Here is a 17637-nt window from a genome sequence, read left to right as displayed (position 1 = left end):
TCTCCTCATTTTTAAAACATCACTTAAATGATCATGTTTATATGCAACATTTTTCTTTTGGGTGCTAGAGACTGAACCCAGATCCATGCTAGGCAAGGACTCTACTATGAGCTATGTCCCAAGCCCTATAGATTTTTACATTTATTCATTTTTATTTTATGTGCATTGGTGTTTTGCCTTCATGTAGGTCTGTGTGAGGGTGTGGGATCCCCTGGAACTGGAGTTACAGACAGTTGTGAGCTGTCATGTGGGTGCTGGGAATTGAACCCAGGTCCTCTGTAAAAATAGCTAGTGCTCTTAACCACTGAGCCAACTCTCCAGATCCCCACCTTCTAAGCCTTATATTTTTATACTATCAGGCAAACATTTTCATGATCAAATTTCCCAAGCTTGAAAATGGAAGTCTATGAGGTCAACTTATAAGTAAGGGTTTCAACTTTTTAAAAGTTGTAATTTTAAACATATTTCAACTCGCCCACCTCTACAGAACCTAATTCTGTCATCCACCAAGTAAGGATTTTTTTTTCCCCTCTCTGGAAAGGTTTCATGATTTTTCCCAGGGGAAAAAACTCATTATCATTCCTAAACTACAGCCATAGTGAATGCTGTCATCTGCTGAGAATCCTGCTTTACATATACTTAATTGTCACAGCAACTCTGTACATACACAGTGTTGCTACATAGTATGCAGGAGGACGTGGAGTCTTAAAAGGGGAGACTAGAAAAACCATAGCCTTTGGGAGGGGGTGGTTTGAATCCTAGATCTACAGCACCTATTTGATTCATGATCTGGGGACCTATCTGTCGCATGCTGAAGATGAGCAACTGGCCTCATATGTTGAGCATAGCTGACTAGCTGCCTACAGTAGATGTCATTAGTTCTTTATATATCCCGATGATAGGTTATAACTCCTGTGCTGACAGACGATGATGGAGCCACAGAGTCCACGACCAGTTAACTATGAGTCCATCAAAGTCACTAATTCGGATAATTGGTCTATGCTTCGGTTGAAGTTTAACTTTAGAGATGTTTGGGGAACAGCGAGTTTGCTGATCAATTTCTTTTTTTTTTTCTTTTTTTTTAATCATTTTTTTTCTTTATTAACTTGAGTATTTCTTATTTACATTTCGATTGTTATTCCCTTTCCCGGTTTCCGGGCCAACATCCCCCTAACCCCTCCCCTCCCCCTTCAATATGGGTGTTCCCCTCCCCATCCTCCCCATTACCGCCCTCCCCCAAACAATCATGTTCACTGGGGGTTCAGTCATAGCAGGACCAAGGGCTTCCCCTTCCACTGGTGCTCTTACTAGGCTATTCATTGCTACCTATGAGGTCAGAGTCCAGGGTCAGTCCATGTATAGTCTTTAGGTAGTGGCTTAGTCCCTGGAAGCTCTGGTTGCTTGGCATTGTTGTTCATATGGGGTCTCGAGCCCCTTCAAGCTCTTCCAGTCCTTTCTCTGATTCCTTCAATGGGGGTCCCGTTCTCAGTTCAGTGGTTTGCTGCTGGCATTCACCTATGTATTTGCTGTATTCTGGCTGTGTCTCTCAGGAGAGATCTACATCCGGTTCCTGTCGGCCTGCACTTCTTTGCTTCATCCATCTTGTCTAATTGGGTGGCTGTATATGTATGGGCCACATGTGGGGCAGGCTCTGAATGGCTGTTCCTTCTGCCTCTGTTTTAATCTTTGCCTCCCTATTCCCTGCCAAGGGTATTCTTGTTCCCCTTTTAAAGAAGGAGTGCTGATCAATTTCTTAAGCAATACTGTAAGAGGATGATTATGACCATTCCACCTCGGAGAGCACCTGGGGGAGCCCTTCAGCGCATCATGTGCCTATCAGAAAGCTCCTTGGAAATTAATCTCCAAGCAGACGCTGACTTCCCCGAGTAGCAAAGGGGTGCGTTCTAAGAACGTATAGATGAGTGTCACTCTTAAGAGACTCTCACCGTGTCTGCTTACACAGTGAGGACGGCAGTTCTGCCTGTAAACCATACATTGTAAGTCATCGTTACACATGCATTCCATACATAGGCTTGTTATTTCTAATTAATTGTATCAGAGGCCCGAAGAGGGGCCAGATGACAGCATTCACTGTTTTTAATTAGATTTGCTCTGTATGTGTGTATGGTTCTGTGCAAGATGTGTGTGCAGGTGCCCGTGGGAGCCGGAGAACATCAGATCTTCTGGAGTTCTAGGTAGGAGTGAATTGCCTGACATTTTTGCTAGGAACTGAACTAAAGGCCTATACAAGAGCATGCTCTTAACCTCTCACCAGACCCTAATTCATTTAATTTTTAACCCAAATCTTACCTGGAATTACATGATTATGGTATTAAGTACCACTATGTTTCAATAAAATGTTTCAGAATGTATATTAGAAACTAAAATATTTATTCTTTCATTCTATTTAGGAGAGATGGGTAAAAAAAAAAAAAAGACCCAACAGTTTTGTAAATTATATGCAGTAAAGTAAGTATTAATAACAAAAAAATTAAAGTAGGGAATATAGGTCATCGCAATTTTAAATTATGACTGACAATCATCTAAAAGGCTACATTGGGCATGCGTGGTGATGCATAGCTCTAAGGACTTAGGGGGCAGAAGCAAGGGGATCACTGTGAGTTCAGTGTTAGCCTGGTCTACATAGTGAGCTCCAGGTCAGCCAGGGCTACATAGTCAGACCCTATCTAGAAAATGTGGGAGGGGGACTGATACTGAAACAAAATTTTGGATCATATTTAATAACTGGTATACACATTCTATCTTTTTTATAGTCTTAGGGCCGGAAAGGTAGCTCAGTGCCTAAGGACACAGGCTGCTCTTGCAGAAGATCCAGGTTGGGTTCCCACCACCCACATCCAGTGTTTCAGAACTGGAGCAATCCGGCCCCTCTTCCAGCCCCTGTGGACACCTGTGTGTACATGGCGTACATACCTATACAGGCATACACTTGCATGCATTAAAAACAATCCTTATAATTTTATTTTCAGATCCAGAATTGCTATAAATATATTAATATTTTATATTTAAAATAAATATTTTAAATTTCTCAAAAAATAATTCTTAAAAATTATAAAAGGGCCTTTTTCTTATGTGGTCCCACCTCCACTCTATTTGTCTGTGCCTTATTCATTCATTCATTTATTCATTCATTCATTTTGATGTTCATTTGATGTTTGACTTACATGTATGTCTGTGTGAGGGTGGCCGTATCCTCTGGAATTGGAGTGACAGACAGTTGTGAGCTGCCATGTAGGTGCTGGGAATTCAACCTGGATCCCCTGGAACAACAGCCAGTGTTCTTAACCATGGGCCATCTCTCCAGTCCCGTCGGTCCCTTCTTACAGCATCCAAGAACCTTCCTACTTTGAAGGGGTAAAAGTTAATAGAGCAGACGGGCTGTTTCAGGTATGCTCTGTCTACGATTTACAAATGGGCATGGGTTAACATGCTGCTTTCTGAGGGCCTAATGTGTCCTGTGACGGGAGCTACTGGCTTCAGTGGTACTCCATAACAGGACCCTGAGGGAGGCACTTGTCTTGAAAATAATGGAAGGACTCAAGGTAGAAAACCTCATCCTATTCCATTCGCACTTAGGAATAGCACAGGAGAGTTTGTCTGGAGAAGATACTATTGGTGATGTCAAACAGTCATCTCAGAATAAGATTAAGGGACGTGGAAGCTGGGGTTTATTTAACATCTACTCTATCCTAAGCATCAGGCAAACTCTACAGCAGGAACTGACTATTTTAATCACCCACACAGAAAGGGCAGGGGTACTGAGGCTTAGAGAAGATGAGGATACTACCCGCTGTATACACATGGTGACTTTTAAGCATAAGTCTGCCTGGTTCTAGAACACATGTTCCTACCTCATTAGTCAATGCTGTCTAGGATTAATCAGATTTAGAATATAAACTCATATTGCTTCTGGAGCCTTCAAAAAACCTATCTTCCCTGTGTGGCTCCAGTTCTGAGTCTCCAAGCACTTGTTCAGATGCAACTGCATTTTTCTATCCCATCCTTCTCTCCCAGGCACGCTGTTCATTGGAGTCCATTCCTATTGCTTATTCTGCCTCGCCATGACTCTCTGTGATTCCCTCTGTTTGTGCACATATAGACCTATAGCCTAGGACTGTTTCCTCACCCCACCCCTGCGCCTACCCCTCCACCACTGAGCAAGCAGGCTCAGCAGGTACTGATGCAAGTTTCTAGCTTCTCTGTACTCCTCAACCAAGGTTAAAGGCTATGCTGCAGAGTGTTGGTTGTAGCTTGTGAAGACGCTAACAGTGGGAACAGGTGACATGGCCCAGTACGTGAGAAAAGTGATTTCCAATGGGGTGGACTTCGATCATTGGGAAATAGGAGAGGGGAAGGCCCTAAGAAGATGGGGCCTTACTTGAGGCATGGCTTCATCCTGTAGCACATTACTGTTCTGCGAAGCCACTTGTGCAGGCATTCCGTCTTTCCGTGGATACTCAAGCTCCCTCTGGCAGAACACCTTGTCTTATTCTGCTTCCCTTCTCTTCTCACACTCGCTGCTGCCCCAGGATTCATCTCCTAAATAAAACATTGGCTTAATGTCTCGGTTTGAGTTCTGTTTTTCTAGAAAACACAAACTAAATAAAATATTCAAGTTCAATTTTTCTTCTTGAATTTGCTTGAGCGTGTTCCAAAACATAACAGCCGATAATAATGTCATCTATGTATACATATACACAAAATAAAAAATACTTTAAAAATCACGCTCTGTCATTATCGGCACACCTAGTGGTATTTGCGTATTTCCCTTAAAATGTTAAGTTTGTTTGAAAAGAACATAAAATTGTTGAGTGAGGCCTTAGTGCTAAAAAGAACTTACAACCAGGAACTCATAATGGCCTGCTCCACATGCCTCATTTCCTGAGTATCTCACGGGAACCTTCCCTTTGCCCAGGTTTGGACCCCCACATTCTCACTCAGACGATTATAATTACTTCTTAACTTCTCTGTTTCCACACTGGCTTCTGTCATCAATTAAGTAGTCCTAAGACAGATTTTTTTTTCTTGCTCCCCATGTTTAATACCATTAGTAACTTCCCATCCTTCTAAATCTACTCTCTGATGACGCTGGGACAATAACTGCTGACCCAGCTGGGCCCCTTTGAGGAACAGGGTATGAAATAAAACTAGAGGGAGTCAGCACTAAACTAAAGGTTACGTGGAGGATGACAGCCACAGTCAATAGCAGCAGACACCAGGGTGGCAGCAGACAGCACTGGGCAGAAGAATAAAAAAAATATAAAATAAAAAGCATCACGGGGGGGTTGGGGATTTGGCTCAGTGGTAGAGCGCTTGCCTAGCAAGCACAAGGCCCTGGGTTCGGTCCCCAGCTCCGAAAAAAAAAAAAAGAACCAAAAAAAAAAAAAAAAAAAAGCATCACGGAGCCAGGCCAACAGCGGCAAGCATTGCGACAGCAAGACACCAGCAGGATATAGAAACAGCACTTCTCTATGGGAGGCCCCAAAGAGACGACTGGGTTGTCTGCCAGATCCAGTGCCCACTGGTCCTTGCTTCATCTTAGCTGTGGCTCCCTGAGTATAGCTCTGTTCTAGAAATTAAGATGTTGCCCCTTGGGATTTTTATCAACCCAGATCATGGCAGAAACCTGAAGACATAATCAACTGAGGCGTTGAACGTCGGGTGGTTAGGACATATCTACAGCACCTAGGCAGAGTTACGGGTAGTTAGGGTGCTAGGCGCTCACAGGCTAGTGTTAGCAGAAGCCAGGGGTGAAGAGGAAAGGGAACAGAAGCCCAGAAAGAGCAGGAACTATGGAGGAACATGTCTCTCACTACAAGCATCGAGAGCACCCTGCTAAAGACGGAGGAGCCTCACTGTCTCCTCCTCCTCCTCTTCTCTGATACTTGCTAATGTCTCCCACTCCAAAGCCCAAGGGTTAACCAGAGGACGAAGGAAGCCAGGTGACAGAGCATGGGGGTAAAGATTATCAGATACGGCCGGCCCAGGGCAGAGCAGAGTACGGTCTTCCCTGTGCCCCAGTAAATGTCCACAGCCTAATTCCAGAACCCAAGGGTACTTACTGCATTCCATGGCAAAAGCTGTGATTTCAGTTGAGGGTCATGAGAGGGGAGGCTTAGCCCACATTCTGGGTGGGTCCTTACTTCAGTGGCACACATTCCTACAGGGAGTAGCAGGGGGAGTTTTACAACATTGGAGGAGTCAATGTGACCACAGAAACAGATTGGACGGGAGTGGCCAGGAGCCAAAGAAAGCCTGAGGCTATCACTAACTGGAAGAAACAAGAGACAGATCACCCCCCTCTCCAGGCCTCAAGAGACTCAGACCCTGCCCAAACCTTCATTTCAGACTTGTGGCCTCTAAAAACTGGAAGAAAATAAAATTCTGTTGTTTTAAGTCAACCAGTTTGTGCTAATTTGTTACAGCAGTCACAAGAAACCAACAGAGGCTAAATGGACAATAAATAGCACAGAATCTATTCAGCTCAAATGGCACAATGATGTCCACACGTCGGTTGGCTGGACACTCTTTGACCTTCTTTATTCCATTTGGAAGTTCTGCTGGACCCCTTCACACACCTCACATCCTGGGCTCCCAAATCACAGCTGCCTTCAAGTGCAAATGTCTCTCCATTCGGATGAGAATGAAACCTTCTTCAGAGCAAGAACCAGTCTCTCATACCTTGGGAACCCATAACGCTCCTCCTCACGTATTTCTTTAAGAAGAGTAATTGGTAAATGAAAAAGAGAGCCTCCATTTGGCCATCTGTAGATGGAAAATAACAACCACTGACACTGATGTGCCTCTCGGAGGTAATGGTGGCAGTGTTTCCTAAAAACAACTCTCGGACCTGTAACAGAAGTGACATATCTGAAACCCATTCCTAAGAGAGCAGTTCCTTAGGGAAAAAAATTACATTTCATTGTAGCAAACCCTGTATTCTACATTGAGCTCAAACTGCCCACGTTTCACCCCAAGGAAGAAGCGGCTAGGGCTAATTGAGAAACAGAAGCAGGCTGGTGTGGTGGGGAGGGGATGGTGCAATGCTAGACTACTTGTCTAGTGTGTTTTGAGTCCCTGGGTATTCTACCTGTCCTTGGCACTGAAAAAAATCAGCAAGCACACAGGCAAACAGACAGAATAAAAACTTGAAACTGAAATACAAGTGCCAAGAAACCTTGACTCATATAATAAACACCTATTAAGGAACTATGATGCTAAAATACAGCCTGTAGATGCTAAGGAAGTGCAATAAGGCACAATCCCAAATGAGCAATTATAATGAAATATGATGAATGCTTGTGTACGTGTGTATGTGTATTTGTGCACATATGTATGCAGAGGGTGTCTCAATCCCTTTCCACCGTGTGTGTGTGTGTGTGTCTGTGTGTGTGTATGTGTGTGTGTATTGTCTGTGTGTGTGTCTGTGTGTATGTGTCTGTGTGTGTGTTGTCTGTGTGTGTATATGTGTCTGTGTGTGTGTTAGTGTGTCTGTGTGTGTGTATGTCTGTGTCTGTGTGTATCTCTGTGTGTGTGTGTGTCTGTGTGTGTGTATGTCTGTGTCTGTGTGTATCTGTGTCTGTGTGTGTGTTTGTGTTTGTGTGTGTGTGTGTCTGTGTGTGTCTGTGTGTGTGTGTCTGTGTGTGTATGTGTGTGTGGTCTTACTGAGACACCCCCACTCCCTAGCTCCAATGCTTGCCTTCTATGAGGGTGAAATGCTAGGGGATCAGAAAGATGGGAATGGCTGACTCTAGAGACCGAGTCTCACTCCCAAGGAGCCACTTTCAGGCTAGTGTTTTAGGATTTCATGAGGCAGAGGCCAAGTCTGGAGCATTCCAAGACCAAAAGAAACAAGGGCTTGTGCAGCTGCCAGGCAAACCACACCCAGTTTGGTTCAGTCTATTGTATCCGCAAAGGCCTATTTTTACTTGTTGTCCTCACAGACACTGTTTAAGACAAAAAGAGAATGTGGGCTAGGTCCCTTCTTTGCAATCAGGTATTTTTATAGGTCAAAGAAAGGAGACTCTGAAGAGGTGAATCCAGAATTCTCCTATGGAGTAAAAACTCAAGCTCTTCCCTTTCCTGGTTTCTTGGAAATTGAAGAGAGGCTGCCTTAGTACGGCAGCAGCTGGTTCTTCCCAACTCAGAAGAAAGCAGGAGGGAATGAAGACATCCCAACCAGAGTCACTGTTTTGTGACAAACATGCTTTGACCAAGATTGAGGGCCCTGCTGCCTCCCTTCTGCTGACCTTCAGAGAGAGCAGGCACCACCCAGCCTCTCTCCTAGACCAGCCCTGCTAGGCCTCTGAGAGTTTGCTGCTTGTGAGTGGGAGGGGAAAACCTCTTGGGAAAGCAGCCAGGACAGAGGAAAGGTCAGCAGACACCTACTGAGGGGCACAGGGCTCTCTGACCTCACTGTGGAGCATCTACAGGGAAGTGGGAAACTAGAACCCCAACCTCCAGGTCCGCATCCCTCATCTTTGTTTTCCTAGGAAGCCTCTACCGTGTAGACCCTGCCAGAAGGCCCGCGGCATTTTCATGAAGCAGCAGTAACAAGGACAGAGCGTTCTAGCCTGCCGGAGCCTGCTGGCTGGTCACTCTTTCCACTGCCTTTTGTTTTCATGCATCGTTCCTCTCACTTGCTTCTCAGATTCCTCCGGGCTTTGCAAAAGCCACACAGTGACACCGCCCAACAGGCTGCCGGGCGGCTCTGACATGCACCCTGTCCTAAGCATTGATGCGTATCTAGAGCTTCCAGAAAGGGACCAACCACCTCCTGTCAGCATAACTGGCGAAGGGAGGGCCTTAAGTACCACCTGGAGACTGGTAAATCACATCCTGCTGTCTTATCAAATGCATCTGCAATGCTGGACGTGGTGGTGCACATCCGTAATTCTAGCTCTTGAGCAGCTGAGGCAGGAGGATTGCAATTTCTATACCACCTTGTCTCAACAAACAAGCAAACAAACAAACAAAAATATGTATCTGCAAGGTTTGCTGAGCAAACCTTTTCTTAACCAATCCAAGCACAGCCAACATAGATTTGTCTAATCAAAGACAGACGTTTCTGTAGGCAGTTCAGTGTGAACTCTCTCTCATGGTTCATGTGCTAACATTTGGTGCCAGCTGGTAGCGCTGCTTTGGAAGATTGTCAAACTGTATGGCAGGAGATGTAACTGGCAGAGGTGAGTCACTGAGGGTGGAGTTTTGAAGGTTAAAACCTAGTCCCATTTCCTATTAAGCTCTCTGCTTCCTGGCCAACCAGAAGGTGAATAATCTGCCAAAGCGCAACCGACACCAATGCCTTGGTCTCCCCTGGGGAACAGGCTATATTGCCCGAAACTACAAACCAGCGTGAATCTCTCCTCCCTTAGCTGATGCTGTCAGGCATATAGTCACAGTGACATACAGTTGACTAACACTCATGTGTCAATGTCTTAGGTGGTTGTACAAACACATATGTGGGGCAGAGAGGATCTCAGCTCCTCAACCATCTGAAGCCTGTTTCCAACCTTCCTCTTAAGCTACCCTAGTGGGATCTATGAAAGCCCCAGGTGGGTGTTTATTTCCTAGTGATTTAAAATATTTTACATGCATTTATTTAGTGGAGTGGGCTTGGCACAAGTGTGGAGGTCAGAGGACTACGTGAGGAAGTCCTCTCTTCTCACTACGTGGGTCTGGGACATCGAACTCAGGTTGTTAGCCTTACTGAGAAGCTCCTGCCCACTGAGCAATCTCCCCAGCCTGATGCTAACTTTACAGACTTGGTGGTGTGGTTCCCAGAGACATTCTCATAAATCAGGGATGAGAGAAAAGGAAATGATTAAGCTACTTACTGTGCACAATAGTCCCGAAAGCAACCGGGTGAAGTCAAAAGCCCATATGCATTTCGGGCAACGTCCATCCTCATTTATACCCCAGACAGACTCCCACGTGTGTCTCAGGAGACATACTCAAGGATGTGGGTGGCACAAAGAACTGAAATCTAAAAAGAGACAAAAACAAAAATAAAACCAAAACAAAACAAAACAAAAAACCGGAAAAACCACCACCAACAAAACTATTAACATAATGAATTTCTGCTCATGGGAGACGAGCAGAAAATAGTCAAATAGCAGGATAGTATTATTTCAGCACTCCATTCGGGTATATTAACGTGTTATTAAGAACAGATTAGTTCTATTAGTGTCACATGCATAAATCTGAAAGGCTTCATGGTGAGAAAACGGCTGTAGAAAAACATGTACACTGCTTACATACGTGTGTAACACTGCAAACTAATATTCTGTGTAGTTAAAGGTATCTTTAAAAGACCAGTTGCTTCTGGGAAAGCTGAGATGCAAAAGACTTTGGAAACCAGATACTTAGTTTATTTAAAAGCATTAAAACCTGGAAAGATGGCTCAGTGGTTATGAGCACTGGCTGCTCTTCCAGAGGACCGGGGTTCAACTTCCAGCAGCCACATGGAGGCTCACAACCATCTGTAATGGGATCCGATGCCCTCTTCTGGCGTGCAGGCACATGCAGATAGCATATGCATACATACATACATACATATATACATACATACATCAATTTTTTAAGAATATTAAAAGGTCAGGAGTTGGGGCACACACCTTTTATCATAGCACTTGGGAGGTAGAGGCAGGCAGATTTCTGTCAAAAAAAAAATACAAAAAAATCTCCAAAAACAAACAAAAAAACCAAAACCCAAATCCTGGATAATAGGTAATATACCCTACAAGTGAGTCGGAGGAATGTGGCCAGTATAGCAAAAGGTTCTTATACAGTCTTTATACAGTGAAAAATAAGCACCTCTTTATATTGTGAGACATCTTCATAAACACGTGCACCAGCGGACCCTCTTAGAAACGTGTGCAACTGATGTGGCTTTCAATACTGGAGAAGCCATAGAGGTTCACTCACGATGTCTTATCCAGGTGCCCTTATGACCTTCTGGACGTGAGAGTGTCCTGAAAAGGAACAGAGGTACGGTGGGGTGAGGATCGATGCCGAGCCACATGTGGATATAATTATAACCATACCCAGAAATTCCCAACTCGGGCAGAAAATCAGATCAAAATGCAAATCAGTTGTCCTTCTGTGACCCAGCACCTGGGAGCATGACACAGCAGCTCTGCATCCGGAGACTGGGATCTAGATTTTAAAGGCTTTCCAAGAAATTCTGATGACCAGCCAGGTTACTGGCGGCCATCTCTGGTTATGCTCTACCAGTGTTTTCAAAGAAACCCCGGCAGGTGAAAGTAGAGAAAGAAAACGAGAGGAGAAAAAGAAGGCAGAAAGGAAGGAAGGTGCGCATGGGCACAGCAAGCCTTTAATCCTTCCCCTCCCCGCTCCAGACTTCTCCAGCCCTGAAGGTCTTGTCAGAATTCCAACTGTCTGTAACATTCAAGTGGCAGTTACCAACTTCCTTGTTTGCTCCTAACATGGCTCCTGTTTACCCAGTAAGTTAAACCTATGTCATCTTAGAACATCTTTGTTTTTTCTATAGCGTCTAACACAACGCCGCGGGGAGGAAGCAGTAACGAATCATAATTAAGAACACATCAGGTTCAGAAGTGTGTTAAGGTACAAAATGAGTGTGTAAAATCGATTGTTTTTTTTTTTTTTTATTTTAACCAGCAACGACGTCCAATGCAGTTCCTATTAAAATCTCAACTTTTTTTTTTTTTTTTTTTTTTTTTTTTTTTTTTTTTTTGCAGAAATTGACTGGAAGGTTATAAAAGTCATATGGAAGTCATAGCCCAGAAGAGGCACCACCACCTTGAAAAAGAACAAATGTGGAAGATGATTATTTCCCGGTTTCAAAACTTATAGTAATCTTCCTATGGAGACCTGCAAAGAATTGATGATATAGGGTAAACTCACACATTACGGTCAATTTCAGACAAGGAGAGGAATCCGTACATTTGTTTGTTTGTTTGTTGTTTGTTTGTTTGGCTTTGGTGCTGGGGGTTGAACCTCGTATGTGTTGAATAAACCTTCTACCACTGAGCTACATCCTTGTCCCTAAGTTTTCACATTTTATTTAGACATGGGGCCTCACTAACTTATCCGTGCTGACCTTGAACTCATTCTGTAGCCTGGGCTGGCCTTGAACTTGTAGTTCTCCAGCCTCAGCCTCCCAATTAGCTGGGATTTCAGGACTTGTGACATATTCTATTCAACAAATGGTGCGGGGACGGCTAAATGTCTATGTGCAAAGGAGTAAAGTTGGACTCTCTTCAGCCCCATACTCCTCCCTCAAAATACTATGTGGAGTGCAGTATGCGTGTGTGGAGATGCCACATTGAAACTCATTATTTTGTACTCTAATTAAATAAATTATAAAACTGTAAGTAAAAATCCATCACTGACTTAAATGTAAGAATTAAAACATTTCTTTAGGAAGATTATAGCCTACAATGCCTGGCAAAAATCTCAACATTCTTCTGGAATGGAGGTATGGCTCAGTGGTAGAGCACATGTCAAGGATGTGGAGGAAGCGGGAGTGCGAAGGAATCTAAGCAAAAGTGTCAACATTAAGAACAATTGGATTTTAAATGTAAAAGCTTTCCTGTTTCATGGGCCAGTGAGACAGCTCAGCTGACCACACCACAGTTTTCAGAACCCACAGTAGACTAAGAAAACTTAGTCCCAAAACTTGTCCTCTGATCTCTATGTGTGCACCATGATGTACTCCCACGCATATACATTCAAGTCATCGGTCATCGTCGTAGTCGTCGTCATCATCACGCTTTTGTGTTTCAAAGGACACCATCAAGGAAATAAAAGGGCAGGTTGATAGCCGTGGGAGGCCTCTCCTTTTCTAAGGAGAAAAGGAGGAGGACTGACTGGAGAATGAGGGGTAGGAAGGTGAGAGGGAGGGACTGGGAGCAGGGGAGGGCGGGGAAGATGCAATCGAGATATAAAGTAAATTAAAAAATAATACAACACAAAAATTCCTCTATGTATCAATGCATAGTACTTCAATAATGCTATATATAAGACTGCTGTGTATAAGTTCATTAGCCTAGTAGGATAATTAAATTATTTTAATGTTGCTTTGAAATTCAAAGAAGAAGAAGAAGAAGAGGAGGAGGAGAAGGAAGAAAGTAAAAAATAAAAAAGCAAGTTACAGAATAAAAGATAAGCCTTTTCAGACACCTGACAAGGACCTTTTATCCAGAGTACATGAAACCTATCAAAACTCTATTATAAAAAATTAAATCATCAACAAGAAATCTGAATAAACATTTACCAGAAAAATAGATGCAAGTGGCCCTTATACACACAGACAGTTGCTCAGCACCATTAGTAATTAGGAAAGCACAAGTCAAAACCCCCATACCATCTTCACCCACAAAAATGCCTATGATAATACCCACTGTTAGTGACGATATAAAGAAATCGTCGTCATATGATGCCCATAGAATGGAACATTGAGTTTGGAAAACTACATGGCAGTTCCTCAAAATACCGAAGTACACAGCCACTGGGTAATTCTTTCCTAGAAATATATATAGCAAGAGAAATGGAAATATTTATCCAAACAAATGCTTGCACATAAATGCTCACAACAGCATTATGTATAATGGACAAAGAGTGAAAACTACCCATGTTTTCAAGTTAAAGAGTGGAAAAATAGATTGTTATTACCATGCAAAGACTCATAAGTGCTTCATATGGGCAAACCATAAGAATGCAACACTAAATGAAAGAAAACGGCCACCGAAGATCACATGTCAGGGTCCATTCATGTAACATACTCATAATGTATAAATGCAGAGAGGCAGAAAGTAGATTAGTTGCTCCCCAAGGGTAGGGATCGGCAGTAAGAGATGACATCTATGAAACCAAGGCTTCTTCAGGGGTACCAGAAATATTCTTGGGTGTGGTACCGTGTTGCAATGAATGTACCGATCAGTGACAATACTTTTAAAACACTAAGCTTATATTTAAATAGGCAGCTTTTACAGTATGTAAAATGCATGTCAGTAACTATATAAACCCTAGATAACTCAGATTCCCATTCTAAGTCACCACTGCTGAATGTATCAAGGTCCTTCCCTTAGGACCTTGGCATTTGCTGTTTCATAAGTACCTCACTGTGTGAGCTACTTCTCTATAGCTGTGATAAAATTCCACGGCCAAGCCAACTTATAAAAGACAGTTTCCTTGGACTTGCAGTTCCAAAAGGCTAAGAGTCCTATGACACGGAGTCATGGCAGCAGGTGTCAAACACGGAGACAGCTGAGAGGGCCTCTCTCCAAAAGCAAGCAGAAAGCAGAGGGCACAAAGTGGAATGGCTTGTGGCTTTGAAATCTCAACATCCTACCTCACCCCTGCCCCAGTGACACACTTCTTCCAGAAAGGCCACGCCTCCTAAACCTACCCAAGCAGTGCCACCAACCTAGGGGACCAAGTACTCAAATGTCTGAGCCTATAGGGACATTTTTGTTCAAAACATCACAGTTGGCTGCATGTTATTTATGTCTCCTTCATTCCTCATCCATTGTCTGTGATTGTCCCCGTTCCTGGTTATCACTGTTGTGGCAGTGAACATTTGGTTCTTAGTTGTTGGCTGTTTGGGAAGGATTAGGAGGTGTGGCCTAGCTGAAGGAAGTGTGTCACTGGGGCAGCCTTCGATGTTTCAGAAGACTAGTGCTACTTACTCCCAGGGTGTCCTCCGCCTCCTGCTCACCGATTAAGATGTGAGCTCTCAGCTAGCCGTACCTACCAGCATGCCTTTGCTGGACCATCACGGACTCACCCTCTGATACCATAAGCTCAATTAAATTCTTCCTTTTGTTAAGATGCCTTGGTCATGGTAGAATTTTTTTTTCTCTCACAACAATAGAAAAGTAACTTATACAATTATCAGTTGCCAAGTTTTATTTTTTGTAGAGCATTAGCCGCTTCCAGAAATCACCTTGTCTCTTAGTTTTTCTCTCTCAGTAGGATGTAAGCTCTGTGTGAACGGGGCCATTACCTGAGTTGTTATAGCTGCCACTTATGTCAGTGACACTGCCTGACACACGGTAAGCATTCGATAATACCTACTGTATGCTGCATGAATGAAGGTGGCTAATCACCAAGCTTCCCTGAATCTCTCTCAATCTTCATTTTTTAATGACAAAATGTCATAAGAATAATTACACTGAGCCCATAAATAACAGTGCGTGCAAAAACACAGCTCATTACAGACATTCAATAAACATGAATAGTGATTTTGCTATGATCCCCTCAACTACCACTAACCTATAATTAAGATGGTCCACATGACGATCATGATCACCTGAAATGAGCTACTTTTCACTGGAAAACAAAGGATTGAGTCCCTTCTTCAGGGGTGGCCAAGCTTTGCATACAAGGCTCCTAGGATTTTGGTTCCTCTCTTAATGAAGGTCGATAAAGAGTAGCTACAGTTATTACTTTTTTCCCCTTTCTTTTAGGAAACTTGGGGTCTGGAAATTGAACGTATGGTATAATGTACCTAAAAATATTCTCTACCATTGAGTTACATCCTGGGCCAACAACTGTAATTATCATCGGGGTTATAAAGAGAACAATGAAGAAGAAAGAAGGAAAAAGAGAGAGGGAAAAAAATACCAAATAACAATGACTCCACTTAAGTAAAAGAGGGAATGGGCAGACCTTTTATCTGTTGATAATAACGTAATAACTTTTTATCCATATATTCAATAGTGTAGTGAATGCCCTTTCAGTACAAATACAATAGCCACTTGATGTTTGACCCTCCTTGTTGGATTAGAAAAGCTGGGTTATGAGGTCAGTGAAACAGGCATGTGAAGCAGGTGGAGGAGCACAGCAGTGTGTGGAAGCAGGGCATGCAGATGGCAAGCGGTGTAAACCTACCGGGCAGCGTCGGCACCGAGGCTCGCACTTCTGCAGCGACTCTCATTAAAAGTCAGGGAGAGTCTCAGACTGCTACCTTTCGCTGACTTTTGTGAAAGAAATGATATGTTACAGCGGCATAACCATCAGGGAAATTGTGGTCCTGCTCCGGGAACAAGTGACCCTGACAACCTCAGTGGCTTACACCAGCAGCTGACAAGTCATTTGCACCAGGCCCAGCAGAAGTCCTCTGTGAGGCTGATCCTCTTTGCCTTCACTCCGAGGCCTGCACCGAGGGAGCAGCTGCTGTCTAGAGGGAAAGGAAAGGTGGCGTGAAGCTGCGCCACAGGGATGCACTTTGCATCCACAACCTGCATTTCATCGGCTACAGGCAGCATGGTAACGGACACCATGTTCCAGTAAGGAGGAAACTTGGGATATTTTGAGAAAGGCGATACAACCTACTCTAGCCTTCCCCAGTTTTAGAACTTGGTGGGGAAAAGGCCTGAAAGGGTTTCGCTTTTAAGTTTTAGAGGTAGGAAGGAAAAAAAAAGTACTTATGAGATGCAATTGAAAGTACAGTGTAATGACTTACCACATAGAACATGAACACTGGAGTCTAGAATCAGAAAAATATACATAGAAATGCAAATAAAGCCAGACTTTCATTAGTCTGCCTCTCAAGAGAATGCAGTTTAGATGACTTCCTTGGACCTCCGCAGATTCTTCCTTGACCTCCTGGGCCTCAGTCACAGAGTGATTCCACGAATTTCCCTGAGGACTGAGGGAGGCATCTGCCTTTCAGGAAATTGGTGCCTGTGCAGGGGATGATCTGTTGGATGCTGGGAAAGTGCAGATTCCTGTCAGCATCGGTGACTACAACCTTGCTGGCACTGACTTCTGGGAGGTGAGTGTTTGTTTACGAGCATGTATCAGGGCTGTGTAAAAGAACTATGGTGCTTAAGGGCTGAATTCTGTAACCTCAAGCCAATGCATGTTGAGGTCCTAACCCCCAGGTCCTCAAAAATATTTGGAGATAAGGGCTTTTAAGAGACAGTTAAAAGGAAGCCTTTGAGGTGGGGTCTTATTCAACATGAGGCTATTCAGGGCTGAACTGGATGATAGAGCACTTTCTTTCCACGTGAAGGGGACCTGGGTAAGATTCCCAGCACCCCCAAACAAACAAAAAATTAGGAAAGACCGTGTGGGGATTCAGCAAGAAGGCAGCTATGTGGACTAAGGAAAAAGCTCAAACAGAAACAACTCCATGACTCATTGGTGTTGGGCTGGCAACTTCAAGAACCAGGAAGAATTTCTGTTATTCGAACTATAGGGTTTTGTTATGGCAGCCCTCTGGACATGGTAGATAGGAAAGGCGTTATCATTCTTCTCCAAGGTTGGAGGTGAACCCAGGGGCTTCAAACTTTCACAGGCTTAGACTTCTTTGCTTTTCTCGGAAAAGGTGGTGGGTGTCGTCCTCGGATCCTCCGTGGTCTCAGCAGTTGCTTACGTGAGAAAGCCCTGAGAGAAGAAGTCCTTCACCATAGTTATCATGCACAGGCCTCTGAAAAGCCCTCACCCTTGGGAGCACCCTATTCACCAACCCAAAGGAAGGTCTCCCTAGGGAATTTCATTAAATCAATCCAGATGTGCTTAAAACCAGGAGAAAATGTCATTTTAAATGATGCTTAATTACAGAGAACTCTTAATAACATGGAAAAATGAGTATATTATCATTTAAGTGAAAAAAATCAGCAT

The 17637-nt window shown here is 43.6% G+C and overlaps 1 protein-coding gene and 2 long non-coding RNA genes across 10 annotated transcripts in view; 1 reads left to right on the top strand and 2 right to left on the bottom strand.

Annotated features, from left to right (window-relative positions):
- The window catches only part of LOC120102486 (uncharacterized), a 32535-nt gene extending 20493 nt beyond the window's left edge, over positions 1-12042 (top strand). Inside the window, exons 3-4 of one of the 2 annotated variants that reach the window (NR_190708.1) lie at positions 11534-11610; positions 11745-12042. This is a non-coding gene — a long non-coding RNA (uncharacterized LOC120102486). The remainder of the gene's footprint in view (positions 1-11533; positions 11611-11744) is intronic. The other variant, NR_190707.1, reaches the window with a different exon arrangement.
- Positions 1-17637, bottom strand: part of Mkln1 (muskelin 1) — a 311316-nt gene that overhangs the window by 145406 nt on the left and 148273 nt on the right. The window contains 5 exon segments of the mRNA NM_001429298.1: positions 3186-3365; positions 4400-4619; positions 6084-6181; positions 9858-10006; positions 10837-10994. The gene's annotated coding sequence lies outside the window, so the exon portion shown is untranslated.
- Vamp5l (vesicle-associated membrane protein 5 like) overlaps positions 1-17637 on the bottom strand; it is a 174337-nt gene that overhangs the window by 8427 nt on the left and 148273 nt on the right. For 2 of the 7 annotated variants that reach the window (NR_190448.1, NR_190445.1), the window contains 5 exon segments: positions 3186-3365; positions 4400-4560; positions 6084-6181; positions 9858-10006; positions 10837-10994. This is a non-coding gene — a long non-coding RNA (vesicle-associated membrane protein 5 like). 7 annotated transcript variants of the gene reach the window in all.

Source organism: Rattus norvegicus, chromosome 4 (assembly GCF_021556685.1).
Source record: "Rattus norvegicus strain SHRSP/BbbUtx chromosome 4, alternate assembly SHRSP_T2T, whole genome shotgun sequence".
Classification (NCBI taxonomy): Eukaryota; Metazoa; Chordata; class Mammalia; order Rodentia; family Muridae; genus Rattus; species Rattus norvegicus.
This window is presented reverse-complemented; position numbering and strand designations above follow the sequence as displayed.